This window comes from Bos indicus, chromosome 4 (genome assembly GCF_029378745.1).
Source record: "Bos indicus isolate NIAB-ARS_2022 breed Sahiwal x Tharparkar chromosome 4, NIAB-ARS_B.indTharparkar_mat_pri_1.0, whole genome shotgun sequence".
NCBI lineage: Eukaryota > Metazoa > Chordata > Mammalia > Artiodactyla > Bovidae > Bos > Bos indicus.
In genome coordinates, this window is record NC_091763.1 from 9528326 (window position 1) to 9543572 (window position 15247).

Sequence of the window (15247 nt, forward strand, 5' to 3'; positions counted from 1 at the left end):
CCTTCCTGGGCAGTCTCTGCTACTGCTGGGGAAGGGCGATGGGGGGAGATTTTTCTATTAATTCCTAGCTGACATCTTCAGAGCAGGAATTTAAAAGTTTCACAACAAGAAGAAATGCAGAAATTAATGGTTACAGGTGATGTATACTGCCTTCTGTGTTAAGGAGAGAGGCAAAGCCTAAAGATTCTCAGCCCAAGTGGACCAGCACCCAGACTGTGTATGAGGAAATCTGTTCGACAAATGTTAGCTGCCTACCCTCCTCTTTCTTCTGACTGCAGACTTGCTTTTTTTTTTGGAAATGATGGACATTTTCTCTCCTACAGATCCAGACAAAATAACATTGACCCTCAAGAACTGAGAAATCCCCACCGTCATCTCCTTGAGCCCATTCCAACACTTTGCAACTCCAAGAGACAAGTCACTCCCGCTTTCCAGAAAACACTCCAGGACAGCGCGGGGGTGGGGGGGGGGGGCGGCGGAGGGGCTCAAAGGGCAGGGAGGACCTCCACCTCAGGTGCAAGGGAAAGTCTCTGTGCACCCCTCATCACCTTACTGGCTCTGCAACCCCACCAAAAACATAGTGAAAATCACCTGTATATAGGGAGGGACCTAAATACAGTCAGATTTGAGAGATCCAACAACATTCAAATACATGAAAATTTTGAACTACACTGTCTAATACAGTAACCATCAGCCACATGCAGCTATTTAAATTTAAATTACTTTATATTAATTAAAGAATTATGTTCCCAAATCACATTAGCCACTAATGGCTCTTGTGTTGGACAGCTCAAACATGAAGCACTTCCATCACTGCAGAAAGTTATACGGGGCAGGACTGATACAAATGGTACACAGAAGTACATCTGGACTCTTGAAACCCTGCTATCTCATCTTTGATTCTTTTTACTAAATATTCACTGAGTATTTACGTCATGCAAGACACTGGAAAAAAGTTCAATGAAGCATACAGAGATGAATACGATGATAACTGGGCATCAGGAGCTTACATTTGAGATGTAGAAATATACAGATACATGACTACCTATGTTATAAATAGAAGAATGTACAAGAGCAAAAGAACGGGCAAATTATTCCGCTTAGACAAACAGAGAAGGATGAAACCATTTCACACTGATCCTCGACAGTTCCAGGATTCCAAGATAACAAGCACCATCCTGATTGAGAAATCCCACATTTCCATGCTGTCGGTTCCATGTAAACAGCATTTGAACACATTCCATCAAAACTGCTTTGAAAACTTGTCCAAAATAAAATTTTCTTTGGTGAGACGATGTAACAAACCTAAGAGGTACCACATGCTAATGGAAAAAATATAGGATTCAAGGTGAGAAGACCTGTCTGACAGCTAAGTCCAACTTTCACAAGCTGTGCAACCTTGAGTAAGCTATTAACTTTTCTGAGCCTGAAGATCTTCATTTTCAAAGTGGAAGAAATAATTCCTACCCCATCTGTCCCAAAAGCTATTACTGTAAGAATAACCACGATAGTGAAAGAAGCTCAGAAATAGAGTGTCGCATTACTATTATCACTGAAAGCAACATGAAACGTTGGAGGACATACAAATCCATTGCTGGCAAGTAACTTTGGACTGCATGTGGAAGGTTCACAATTCTGCACAAGGATATCAAATTCTGAATCCATAAATCTTTATTTAGATTTAAAAGCAAAACACACACTCCCTGTCATCATACCTAGCTCTTCTGTTGGGGTCAAAACCATTGATTAATCCCAGAGGGCAATCTGCCTCTTGCCAGCATGAAGGAGGCCATGGCATTGAGGGTAAACTTACCATGAATGACAAATTAAAATTTTCCTGACTAGGACAAATTAGCAAATGAATGGGAAAGTAGGGTAGGTTTGTTTGCTATGGAGAAGAGAATGGATCAGTAGGATAACTGCCACAATGTACAAATGGAAAGAAAGGAGGCCTTGGAACAATTGCCAGACATGGGTCCTGTTGATTTCATGAGGAATTTTAATAAGAATTTCACACTTTGTAACCACAAGCTTTTGAGTCTGTCCGAGAAAATGCTAAATGCTTCTGTAAACGTAAAATGACACCACTTTTACTTTCCTGCAACTCCTGGCAATAGCGTGGGATGATTTCTTTTTCAGCAGAGAGTGTGACTAGATTGGGTTTTTCCCCAGATGTGTAGGGAATGGTTTCAATTACCTGGTGCCATGCTTTCATTTTTAAGCACCCCCTCGAACCTATTGGGTTTGGCAGTTCCAGTAAAAGGGCGGAACCACAGAGGGGCCCTTCTAGCCATCCAAGCTATGGTTTCACCATGCTCACCATGTAGCTGGCACAGACTCACATACAATAGAATAGAAATGCTTATACCGGGATGCAAGGCACAGAATAGCATACATTTTCAACAAGGAGGCCTAAAGGTTAAAATAATAAACTTCAAGTGATGTATGCCACATGTGACATTTTGGTTCCAGACGTAACAACCCAAACCAAGGTCTTTTGCTTAACAATTCCAAAACAATATTACTCTCCTAGGTTTCTGATTTTCATTTTGCCTCAATTGCTCACAGATTACACTTTGGCAAACTTGGACACAACATAGGACTGTTTAAAATGCTCATGCCGGGAAACCTGCAAGATGATCTGCACTAAATCATCCCCGAATTCTTCGTTCTTGTGGTCACTTAACCATTTCCACAAATACGGCATGGACTTTTTCTTCAGGAGGAAAATTTGAAATAATCACTCTAAGTAAGTAGTACAGTGAACTCTCCCCTTCCCCAAATAAAACAATAGACATTTGTTCTAATATAATTGGCCATTTATCCCAGATCTCAGCAATTTATGGCTCAACTGTCTGAAACTGAAATCACAATTTTAATAGCAAAGTAGAGACTTATCAGTCACAGAAAAGTCCGGAAATGGGCTCCAAAAACACGAAACTTTGGTATGCATTTCAGAACCTAGTTGAAAGGTCCAATAGTCTTAGCAGTTCTTCATTATTTTACAATTATATTTTTTAATTATTTTGAAGACTTTGAAGCACATATTTTATCTTGAAATACTTCAACATAATGTCCTTAAGTTCAGGAATATAAAAAACAGCATGGAAATAACCATTCTTTAGTTTTCTTTTCTAGCCCTATCTTTGTAAGGAAGGTAAGTTATTGATTACCTTCCCTTGTCATATTGTAATAAGGGTAGTATGAGAGCCATGATCACAAAAGTGATTAGTAATGAAAACAATGGTGAATACTTAGGGATTTGCAGGTGACCGAATCTGAAAATACAGTGATGGCTTTTCCCATACTTTAGTTGAACTACATAAGCTTAGGTAAATTTGTAATAAAAACACCATTTATTACAATAGTAAAATATTAAAAGAGTAATGAGAAAGTCAACCAGACAGCTTCTAAATCACACAGTTAACACAGGCTATGTGACTAAATGTTTTTTTCTTTTAAGCTTTTCAGAAAAACTGCTGCTGCTGCTGCTAAGTCGCTTCAGTCGTGTCCAACTCTGTGCGACCCCATAGACAGCAGTCCACCAGGCTCCCCCGTCCCTGGGATTCTCCAGGCAAGAACATTGGAGTGGGTTGCCATTTCCTTCTCCAGTGCATGAAAGTGAAAAGTGAAAGTGAAGTCGCTCAGTCGTCTCCGACTCTTCGCAACCCCATGGACTGCAGCCCACCAGGCTCCTCCATCCATGGGGTTTTCCAGGCAAGAGTACTGGAGTGGGGTCAGCAAAACTACTTACAGTCAAAAAAAATGTATCACTGGGGCACAGGCAGAGTGGAGAAATGCAAATCAAACGTGACCCAGGTATTTACAGATAAAAGGCCAAGGAAGTAATGTACTCTGGGAGAAAAGTCAAAGGGAGTCAAATGACCATAACATGTCAGCTGAAAGGCCCTGGAAGCTTGCCTATCCTATCCCAGTATTCTGTAAATGAGGAAAATAAGGCTCAGATAAGAAATTAGCCTAAATTGAGGACAGGGAAAGAACTACAATTAAGTCTTTTCCTCCTATTCAACCAGTGCTCGTTCTACTAGACCTACTCTTTAGTGATCAAGACACTTAATTGTCTGTGGGTGATGATGGGCAAATTCCCAAATCCTTCCATCCAACCTCTGATTCCTCCTCTGTAAAAGGAGGATGATACCAACTACTCCATCGTCTTCATTAGATGATTGCACATTATTATATAGACAATTAGCATAAGAAAGTTACACGCTCAAAAGAATGAAAAGGCAAACATCAAAGCAGTTTCCTTTTTAAAGATTATTTGAAGTTACAAATAGATAGGAAATTCTCAAATTTCAGTGCCCTAAGAAGGCTAGAGTCAGTAGACCCACAGACCAGTCATAAAACAAAGATGTTTTATCTTCTTGCAAATGCTTTTCCAAACTCATCCAAGTCAAAATGATCGTGGAGAAGAAAAGAAAATCATGGCATTTGAATTAATAGGCATTAGACACTTGAAACACAGAACTGCAATATATATACACAAATTTAAATTTAGGAATTTTCCTTTTGTGTTTTCCTCATAGTTATTCATGATACAGGCAATATCACTTGCAAGCAAAGATAAACATTCTACACTGATGCCAGCAAACATTCTTAGCAGCAAAAACCTACTAATGAACATCTTCTCACCAGTGGGTCCCTACCACCTACCAAGAAGAAAAACAAACTAATTATTTTTCTTGAGTTTTTTTCAATTTTTATGACTGAAAGCCTTTAGGCCCTTTAAATCATATTTTATTGCATTTTTCTTTACCTAGTCATACTATGGGATGAAATAGCCCATTCTTGTTGATACGTCTTTATGAAAGATATCGATATGTGATTGTCTCACTCAAGTTAATATATGAAGAAACTGGCATAGAAATATATTATTAGCTTTGTTGATTGGTTGGTTTAGTCACTAAGTTGTGTCTGAGTCTTGTGACCCTATGGAATGTAGCCCACCAGGCTCCTCTGTCCATGGAATTTTCTAGGCAAGAATACTGGAGTAGGTTGCCATTTCCTCCTCCAGGGGATCTTCCTGACCCAGGGGTCAAACCCTGGTCTCCTGCTTTCCTGCATTGCGGGGGGATTCTTGACCAACTGAGCCGCCAGGGAAGCCCCATATTATTAGCTTATTTCATTATAATTAATGTGCTTATGATGACTAAAGAAAATATGCCTTCTTGCATGACTCTGTACCTTGAAGGTTTTTGCTCATAGGAAAGCCCTGTCGTTTTCTGATAGATTCAAGCCTTTCTAGCTATAGAGCATGAAAATAAGCATAGATTACAATGATTCCAATTACCACCAATATAATCAGTAAGTTGTTTCTAATAAAGGTTTATTAGAAAAGAGTTCAGAAATGAACCCATCACATAGGCTATCATCTATATGATCTGGAATCTTAAATATATCAAGCACACAGCTACATGTACTCCTTCAGTTATTGATGAGTTAATTTCGTTCTGTTCTTGATGATAGACTGATTCTCTGATCCATACCCTACACCTGTCCTGCTCAGACCCTTAGTCATAAGAGAAACTTGTGTATGGTGTGAAAGCAAATTTCTCACCACTACAGCACTGAGGTGAGATTCTTCATTGTAGAGATCCTGCGGTAAAGTAATGAGGACTAAAAATGGAAAAGGACTTCCACTTCTGGCCACCTGGAGAAGAAAATGACAACCCACTCCAGTATTCTTGCCTGGAAAAATCCCATGGACAGAGGTGGGCTACAGTCTATGGAGTCACAAAGAGTCAGACACAACAGAGCAACTAATGCTTCTGGTCACCACAGAGAAATTTTCCTCTTAAAATTATTAAACCTGACAAGACATATGAAATAACTGTTTTCAGATGTTGGACAACAGGCAAAATATGATCCCTGAAAGATGGGAAATGAACAAGGTGAGCCTGGAAGTACTTTGCAGATCTCAGTGTGGAGTGGGAGGAAACAGATCAGAATTCAAGGCCACTGAGGCAGCTGGAATTCATGGGGCACGGTACTAGACAGAAAAGGGCTGGGTAATTTGTGTGTACAAACACACAATTCCAACCTGAAAAAAGTGCTATAAAGAAATAAAAGGAGTTCCAGAAACCTGCACAGGGGCCCTCTTGAGTCTTTGGCTGAATACTAGGCAACAGATGCATAGAACAAGACTCCACAAAGCCAGGGAAAGAACAACTATAGGGACCTATGGGCTGAACAACTACCACAGTTCACACAAGATCTGGAAATGTTCAAGTTTCAATCTGCCAAAGTAGAGAGAGCTCACTAGACACTCTGAGCATTTGACAGACCCTAGAAAGACCATGCCTTAGGAAGAAGACTACTCTAAGTCCTAATAAAGGCACTCTGAATCTGCCCTATCAAAGCTGAGAAACAACCCCTTAGTGATACAAGGTGTTAACTATGCTGCTTATCATTAAATCATGACCAGTGTGTGTTTATGCTGCGTTAGATCCAAGAATCTTACTCAACATTTACAGGCAAAATACTAAGTGATCAGGAAGTGAACTAGATGGAAACTTTATGTGGACTCTATTCTTTCTTAGCTGGTATTTTTCAAAACCAAGGCAGAGGCCATAGTTTGCAAATTCCACAGTCTTACAAAGAGACCTTGAATCAATCAATGGACAACAATGAGTAATTGTGAAACCTATCTCAGTATTTTCAAAAATCCCACAAATGCTCATCAACAGCTTTCTCCTAAAAATACTAATTCACATTTACAAGTGTTTGTTGGGGCCAGGCAATGTGCTGAGCTCTTTACATGCATCATCTCATCTGCACAATTGCACAAGATGGAATTTATATTATTTCTGTTTGCAGAAAAGAGAGGCTTGGAGTGGTTTGGTATAATGTACTACATGTGACAGGTGGTAAGACATGGAGGGAGGTCTCTCACCCACAGCTGTAGGATTCCAAAGCCAGGCACTTAAACACTCAACTCATTCCCTATGTTGAAAGTGAACATCTGGATTCTACTCTCAGACACTCTCAGAATTCCCACACAAAAATTTCCACAAGAACATAGCAATCAGGGAAGTAAATAAAAGTCAGACCTTGCCTGATTTCTTCCTCTCCTGGGCAGCTAGAGCAATCTAGATTGTATGAATTTTTGTTTTGATCTGGGCAGGGGTTAAGGGGTGTGGTAGCATTTTTAAATTTTAAATTATGGGATCTGAATAACTTTTTCTCTGTTGTGGTATTTTATCAAAAAATGTCAATTTCCAAAGAAGGCCAAATTTCTTGATATAGTCTGCTCTAACTCTCATCTATAATTTTCACTCTAAACCAATACTTTTCTTATTGATTCAGCTAATCGTTTAAAGATGCTATAGACATTCTTTAAAATGTAGACTTTGATGAAAGCCCTGACTGCTACAAAAACTCACAGAATAGACCGAGGCAAGTCAGAGAATCTTCCCGGGCCACAGTTTCCCTGTCTAGAAAGTGACGATCTTGGGACTTCCCTGGTCCAGTGGTTAAGATGCCACACTTCCAATGCAGGGGGCGCAGGTTTGATCCCTGGTCAGGGAACTAAGATCCCATATGCTGCAAGGTGCACACCCAAAAAACAAAGTGGGGATCTTGAAATACACTGGCATTTGCCAAATGACATATCACAGAACACTTGTCCTAAGAGGTGCCCCAAGCAAAAGAAATTCCAGGTCAAATAAACAGGAGAAAAGCTACAAACAGTTGCTCCCATTTAGAGACTGAGGACCCATTAGCAGTGAATAATCTGCTTGCAAATTAAAGCCTCAGCAAAGTCTAGCAGTAAAAAGATCTATTTAACTGTGCTTAATTTTGAATTTCCCAAACCTGTTTGACTCTAAAACCATTTCCCTGGAAAAGTGCCTACAAACATCCCATTGAAGCAGTATCCATTTATTTACTCATAAAACTATTTATTGAGCATCTACTATGTGCTAGACAGCACACTGGGTATTGAGAATACAAAATAAACATCATCCCAGTTTCCCTGAGTCTAGAGTTTAGTTGAAAGAATAGACAATAAATACGCAAAAAATAAACAAACATGATTTTGTGTTAAGAAGAGTACTATGAAGGAAATAGTTTTTTAAATGTAAAATAAAGAAAAATGGAGCATATTTAAATGGGATAGTGAGAAAAAGCCACTTTGGCCTCTCTAACATCATTAAATATTATTAGCACCATTTAAGAAGATAATTGAAGAATGAGAAGGAGACTGCATGTGAAGAGCACTAAGCATCTGTGAAAACCCCAGGGTGTGAAACTGCTTAACAAGTTCAGAGAATCAAAAGGCCAGTGAGATGGAAGAGGAAGCCTGACTTCAGGACTGGAGAGACTGGGCATGCAGGGCTTCCGGGTCACAGAAAAGAGCTTGGACTTTATTCTAAACACAATGGAAAGGAGTTTCAACTGGGAAGTCACCTGACAAAATTTTGTTTTGTTTTTTAAAATATGAAAAAATCTGCCTGCGATGCAGGAGATCAGGGTTCGATCCCTGGGTGAGGAAGATCCCCTGGAGAAGGGAATGGTGATCCACTCCAGTATTCTTGCCTGGAGAATTCCATGGACAGAGAAGCCTAGCGGGCCACATAGAGTTCGTGGGATCACAAAGAGTCGAACACAACTGAGCAACTAACAAACAAAACAAAACAACATATATATATATATATATATATATATATATATATAATTTTTTTAAATTTCTTTGGCTGCACCAGGTCTTAGTTGCAGCACTCAGGATCTTCAACTTGGTTGCAACACATGGGATCTTCAGTTACAGCATGCAGGATCTTTTCATTGTGGCAATGTGGGATCTAGTTCCCTAACCAGGGATCAAACCTGGGTCCCCTGCATTGGGAGCACAGAATCTTAGCCACTGGACCACCAGAGAAGTCCCAAAATTTGTTTGTTTTTTGTTTTCTAAGTTCATTCTGGCTATCCTGTGAAGAAGAATTTTAAGAGCTAGAGGAATACTTAGGAAGAATTCAGAGAAATTGCATTGGTTTTCAATTGCTGCTAGAATAAACTATCACGGACTTATTAGGTGAAACAATACAAATTTACTATCCTACATTTCTGCAGGTCTGATGTCTGACATGTCTCACTAAGCTACACTCGTCAGGACTGCATTCTTTTCTGGAGGCTCAAAGGGAGAATCAATTTCTGGCTCATTCAGGTTGTTGGCAGAATTCAGTTCCCTATGGCTGTAGAGCTGAGCTCCCTGTTTTCTTGTCCCTGTAAGCTCAGACATTCTCAGCTTCTAGAAGCCACTCACATTCCTTGGTTTGTGGCCTCCTTCCTCTATCTTCAAAGCCAGCAATGGTGGGTTGAGTCTTTCTCATTCTTCAAATCTCTCCTCCTTTTTGTTCCATTACATCCCTCTGACTCAGCCAAGAAATATTCTTTGCCTTTAAGGACACATGTGATTAGGTTGGGCCCATCCAGATAATCCAGGATAATGTGAAGATCTGTAACCTTAATTACATCGGCAAAGTCCCTTTTGCCACGTGTGGTAATATATTCACAGATTCTGGGCATTAACACGGCACATCTTTGGGGAGATAGGAGGAGAAGTATTATACAGCCTACCACAAACTGCTCTCACTTGGTAGCAGTTCCAAGTGAGAAACAAGATAAATTAGATCAGCGTGGTGGCAATGGGAAAAGGTAGACAGATTTAAGGCATATTTTAGAGTCAGAATTAGTAGACTTGGTGGTGATGTGTTATTTAGGTGGAGGTACCCCACGCCCAAGGTAAGAGAAACCCAAGTAAGATGGTAGGTGTTGCAAGAGGGCATCAGAGGGCAGACACACTGAAACCATACTCACAGAAAACTAGTCAATCTAATCATACTAGGACCACAGCCTTATCTAACTCAATGAAACTAAGCCATGCCCGGGGGGAAACCCAAGACGGGCGGGTCATGGTGGAGAGATCTGACAGAATGTGGTCCACTGGAGAAGAGAATGGCAGACCACTTCAGTATTCTTGCCTTGAGAACCCCATGAACAAAAAGGAAGAGAAGGGGACGACAGAGGATGAGATGGCTGGATGGCATCACTGACTCGATGGACATGAGTCTGAGTGAACTCTGGGAGTTGGTGATGGGCAGGGAGGCCTGGCGTGCTGCGATTCATGGGGTCGCAAAGAGTCGGACACGACTGAGTGACTGAACTGAACTGAACTGAACTGAACTCAGTAGTAAAGGAGAACGACTCAGTGATAAAGAATCTGCCTGCCAAAACTCCTACATTGGGTTCAATCCCTAGGTTGGGAAGATCCACTGAAGTAGGAAATGACAACCTACTCCAATATCTTGCCTGGGAAATACCATGCACAGAGGAGCCTGGCAGGCTATAGTCCAAGGGGTCACAAAGAGTCAAACATGACTGAATGACTGAGCATGCATGCATAAGAGGAGGGAACTGCAGACACACACAAGAGGAGAGAATCGAGGCTAACTCCTAAATTTCTGATCTTTCAGGCTTACAGGCTGAGTGCCAGGGGCTTTCAAAAAATAAAGAATATTGGGACTAAAGCCAATTTTAGAGGAAAAATCAATAGTTCCGTTTCCTATGTAATACTAGAGAAACATTAACCAGATCACCTCTGAGATCTCTTACTGTTAACACTTTCAGTTCAATTCACTCAGTCATGTCCGATAGACCGGCCAGGCCTCCCTGTCCATCACCAACTTCCAGAGCTTACTCAAACTCACGTCCATTGTGTTGGTGATGCCATCCAACCATCTCATCCTCTGTCGTCCCCTTCTCCTCCCACCCTCAATTTTTCCCAGCATCAGGGGCTTTTCAAATGAGTCAGTTCTTCACATCAGGTGGCCAAAGTATTGGAGTCTCAGCTTCAGCATCAGTCCTTCCAATGAATATTCAGGGCTGATTTCCTTTAGGATGGACTGGTTGAATCTCCTTGCTGTCCAAGGGACTCTCAAGAGTCTTCTCCAACACCACAGTTCAAACACATCCATTCTTCGGTGCTCAGCTTTCTTTATAGTCCAACTCTCACATCCATACATAACTACTGGAAAAACCATAGCTTTCACTAGATAGACCTTTGTTGGCAAAGTAATGTCACTGCCTTTTAATATGCTGTCTAGGTTGGTCATAACTTTTCTTCCAAGGAGCAACATCTTTTAATTTCATGGCTGCAATCACCATCTGCAGTGATTTTGGAGCCCAAAAAAATAAAGTCTGACACTGTTTGTTTCCCCATCTATTTCCCATGAAGTGATGGGACCAGATGCCATGATCTTAGTTTTCTGAATGTTGACTTTTAAGCCAACTTTTTCACTCTCCTTTTTCACTTTTAGCAAGAGGCTCTTTAGTTCTTTTTCGCTTTAACACTTTAAAAAAGACTAAAAACATCTCTTCTATTTAGGGGTCACAAAGTCTGAATTTTTATAATTATATGTTATTCTTATTATCTTGAGAAAAGAGTGACTTGTTTGTGACTCATCACATTCTTCAAAGTGAAGGAACCCTTAGTATGCTAGTTACCTATTCCTGTGTTTAAAAACTGGCCCAAAATTTAGCAACTTGAAACAATATAGTTTCTGTGGGTCAGAAATACAGATGTGTATTAGCTTGGTCCTCTGCTTCATGATCCCTCATGTGACTATAACCAAGACGTTGCTTAGGGCTAGGGTCTCAACCAGAAGCTCAATGGGGGAAGGATTCAATTTCAAGCTTATTTACATGGTTATTGGCAGGAATAATTGTTGCAGTACTGAGGGCCTCAGTTCCTTTCTGACTATTGACCAGAAGCAACCCCCAGTTCCTGGCCACGTGGGCCTCTTCACCGCTGCAATTTATTTCATCAAAGCTGCCAAGAGAGAGAAAGTCTGCCAGGAATTCACAATCTTTTCTAGCTTAATCACAGAAATAACATCCCCTCAAAACTGCCCCATATTCTATGGTTTAGAAACAAAGGGAGAGAAATACCTGGAAGCAAGGATCACTGGAGTCCATCATAGAGACAAATGGACCACACTTGGGAATTGAAGAAACCAAAGAAGGAAAAAAGAAAAACTGAAAAGGTAATCTTCATCTTCTCAACTTTTTTAGGACAGCAGTCCTAAACAGTATCCCTCAGCCAGTAAACTGCTCCCAGGAGAGCTGATTAGGAAACTAGTCAAGAGGTAGAAAAAGTCAATCCAAGGAGCACTGCAAGTCGGTTTGGCAATAACTTCTAAAGATTATAGCAGGGGGGAAAAAAATTAAGATAAGTTATTTTAAAGTATTTTAATTCAAAATTAGAAAAAGACTTTTAGCAGAATTGGAACAAAAATATAAGAAGAAAAGGACAACATATTTTGGAAAACAGACTGGTCAATTCTCAGCAGTAACAGTGAAAAATGTTAAGTAATTGCTAATGGACATTTCCTAAAAATAGAATGCTTCCAAATTCTGTCATCTTGTACGTTATCCTCCACATTGACTCTTTTTAATCTAAAATGAGATTTACTGCATTTCATGCAGTTTGAAGTCCATGCAGCAAAGGAGACTGTCACAAATTTCAATGCATTTAAAAATAAAATAAAGTTAAAAATGAGGGGCGTGAGGGAGAGGGAAAATGCACAAAGTTCTAGTCTCCTTGGGTCCCTGGAAGAGAAGGGTTTGGGAATGAAACCATCCACTCTCCATGACAAATGAGTCTCTTAAATACAAGGAATGTTCCCACTGCCTCTGAATGCAAACCCAAGGAGCTCTGGGGCAGGAGCAGGGACCTGGGGAGAGGAGCAGTAGAGGAAAGGAAGCTACACACATCACCTAACTTTACCTGAGGGCAGAACAAGGTGGCGAATCCTGAGGCAACAGCTGATCTAAGAGTCAGGAGATTACACACAGCCCCAAAGGGATCTACTCCTAAAAGAAGTGGTGGTAAGAACCAAAAAAAGAAAAATAAAAGAAATATTTCTTCAGCCACACTCTTTGAGAAAATGTCATAAATATGCTATTCAATATTTTCATATCATAGCATTGGACACACAGGTCAACACAGTGAAATACTGATTGCCTGGAGGAAAAAAAAGGGAAAAAAGGAAATAAAAAAATATTACATCTTCCATCCTTCTGTTGGAAAATCTCGGCCCTCAAGCATGGGACCTACTACACCAGAGACCTAGCCTGCAGGAGGCACTGAGGTCCACAGGGTCCTGTGTGGAGGGAGGCAGTGCCCACCACCTGGGGCGGAATGGCACAAAATTGTGTTGGGTGTCCTTGGCCTTGCCAGCTCAGGCCCGCCATCACGTCACGGCTCACCTGGGGGCTCTGCCTGTCAGAGCACTGGACAGCTGACTGGATAAACACCAGCTAGGGGAGTTCCTGGCCGGGAGGCATGGTGACTCGCTGGATCTGGTAGAGCTGTTTCAAGGGGTGGGGAGGAGAGGGTGAGGTCACCCTGGGGAGAGAGGCATGCAGCTTCCTAGAGGCCTTGGAGTTGGTTGGGGCCCCAGATAACCCAACAGCTACTGCAAGGCAACGGAGGGAGGAGGGGAAGTGGAGCTCTGCAGGGGCTGGGAGCAACCAACACAGGAGGCAACTGCCCTGTATGTGGGGAGAGGGTGTGTGTGGTGAGCGGGGAAGAGGTGCGGGGGAGTTGCATTTCCAGGTCTCTGGAACTTCCTGGCTTCCACTTCTCTGGAGGCTGTCTCTCCAGTTGGCTCTGAGCTCCTGAGCTTGCTGCATGCTGTTCCTCCCTCCGTCCGTGAACTGGCTGAACTGCTGCTCTTGCTGGCTCTCCCTCTGTGTGATCTGTGAGCACTGGTGGCACGCGTCTGAGTCTGTCCCGGCACCACGTGGGGTGCTTAAGGGCCCCCTTACAGGCTGGGCTAAGCGAGTACACTGCAGCTGGCCGCCATGCGGGGGCACCGGGATCTGCTGGATCTTGCCTGTGTTCGGGATGCATCACCTGCACGGTCCATTCAGTGCCGCTCTGGGCCTGCTGGGCTTGACCGTGTGGATGGGCCTGGACCTGCTGACCTTCTTCACCTGCATGGTCACGGGTGTGGTCTGGCCCTGCTGAGGCTGTGCAACAATGATCTGCCCAGGCTTGATGGCGCTTGTGGAGCTGGGGGTCTGCTGGCCTTGCTGCTGCCCCGGGACTTGAACGGCAGTGGGCTGCTGAGCCAACCTGCAGCAGTCCTGGACAGGTTCAGCAAGAGTCACATACCAGCGCAGCTTCTCCTGATGCTTTGCTGGTTTCCACTCATCTCTCGGAACATCAGTGAGAAAGTCAAACTCATCACATTTTGTAATTGCCATGGCAATGTCATGCCTCTGAAGAGTCTGGTGCTGGTTCTCCTCTGTGTGGATCCAGGCCCCAAGAGTCAACTCCGTGATAAAAATCTGGGCTTCCTTGGCAAACAACACAGGGGCTTCTGCACTGACCATCTTCACATCGCCAGCCAGTTTCATAATCTTCTTAATACGAGCCAGTGGGAGTTTCTGTACTCAGAAATCTTTCACTGTTAAATTCCAGATTTCTCCCGTGACACGAGGCCAGAAGGAATGCAGAGTTTGCTGGGCACCACTGCTGCTAGCACCAGCAAATCCCCCTCCTGGGGACATTCTGACAAACGCCTCGACTGGGAAGTCCAGGGACCAGCAGGAGCCGCCTCAGCACTTGGGCAGCGGGGCGGGGCAGAGAGCGGGGCAGGGCAGAGAGCGGGGCAGATGGCTGGGCACTATGGCGGGGGAGAGGGGAGCATGGGTCACCGAGAACCGAGAACGGAGAGCGAGAACCCGGGCGGGTACGGCGGGGGAGGGGGAGCGCGCATCATAAGGAACCAGAACAGAGAGCGCCAGAAACCACGCCAAGAACAACGTGGCAGCCATGCCGTTTACACCACGTCCCCCCTTTACCCTCCCCCTCCCTTGGCACCTTCCACAGTGATTCTTTTAAGTTGAAATAAGAGCAAGGACCACTTTTATGGTCTTGTCAAGAGGCAGCTGTGACTATGATATGATTATGATCATATGATCATACTATGACTTTTCCTTTCTTTAACTTTAGGCTTATTTAAATGCTGCTTTATTGCACGAAAATCCTTATATAATATCAATTTTGAAAAGCAAATGTTAAAGACACAAATCTAATAATAATAATATACCAATTGGTTCATTAATTATAACAAAAGCATCATATTAATGTAAGATGCTAATAATCATGCAAACTGGGTGTGGGTAGGGTATATGGAAACTTTCTTTAGTATCTTCATAATTT

General features: G+C 42.4%; 1 pseudogene; it reads right to left on the reverse strand.

Moving 5' to 3' along the window:
- Window positions 1-445: 445 nt before the first annotated feature.
- Window positions 446-14767, reverse strand: LOC139182657 (nuclear transcription factor Y subunit gamma pseudogene; annotated as a pseudogene).
- Between the last annotated feature and the right edge of the window lie 480 nt (window positions 14768-15247).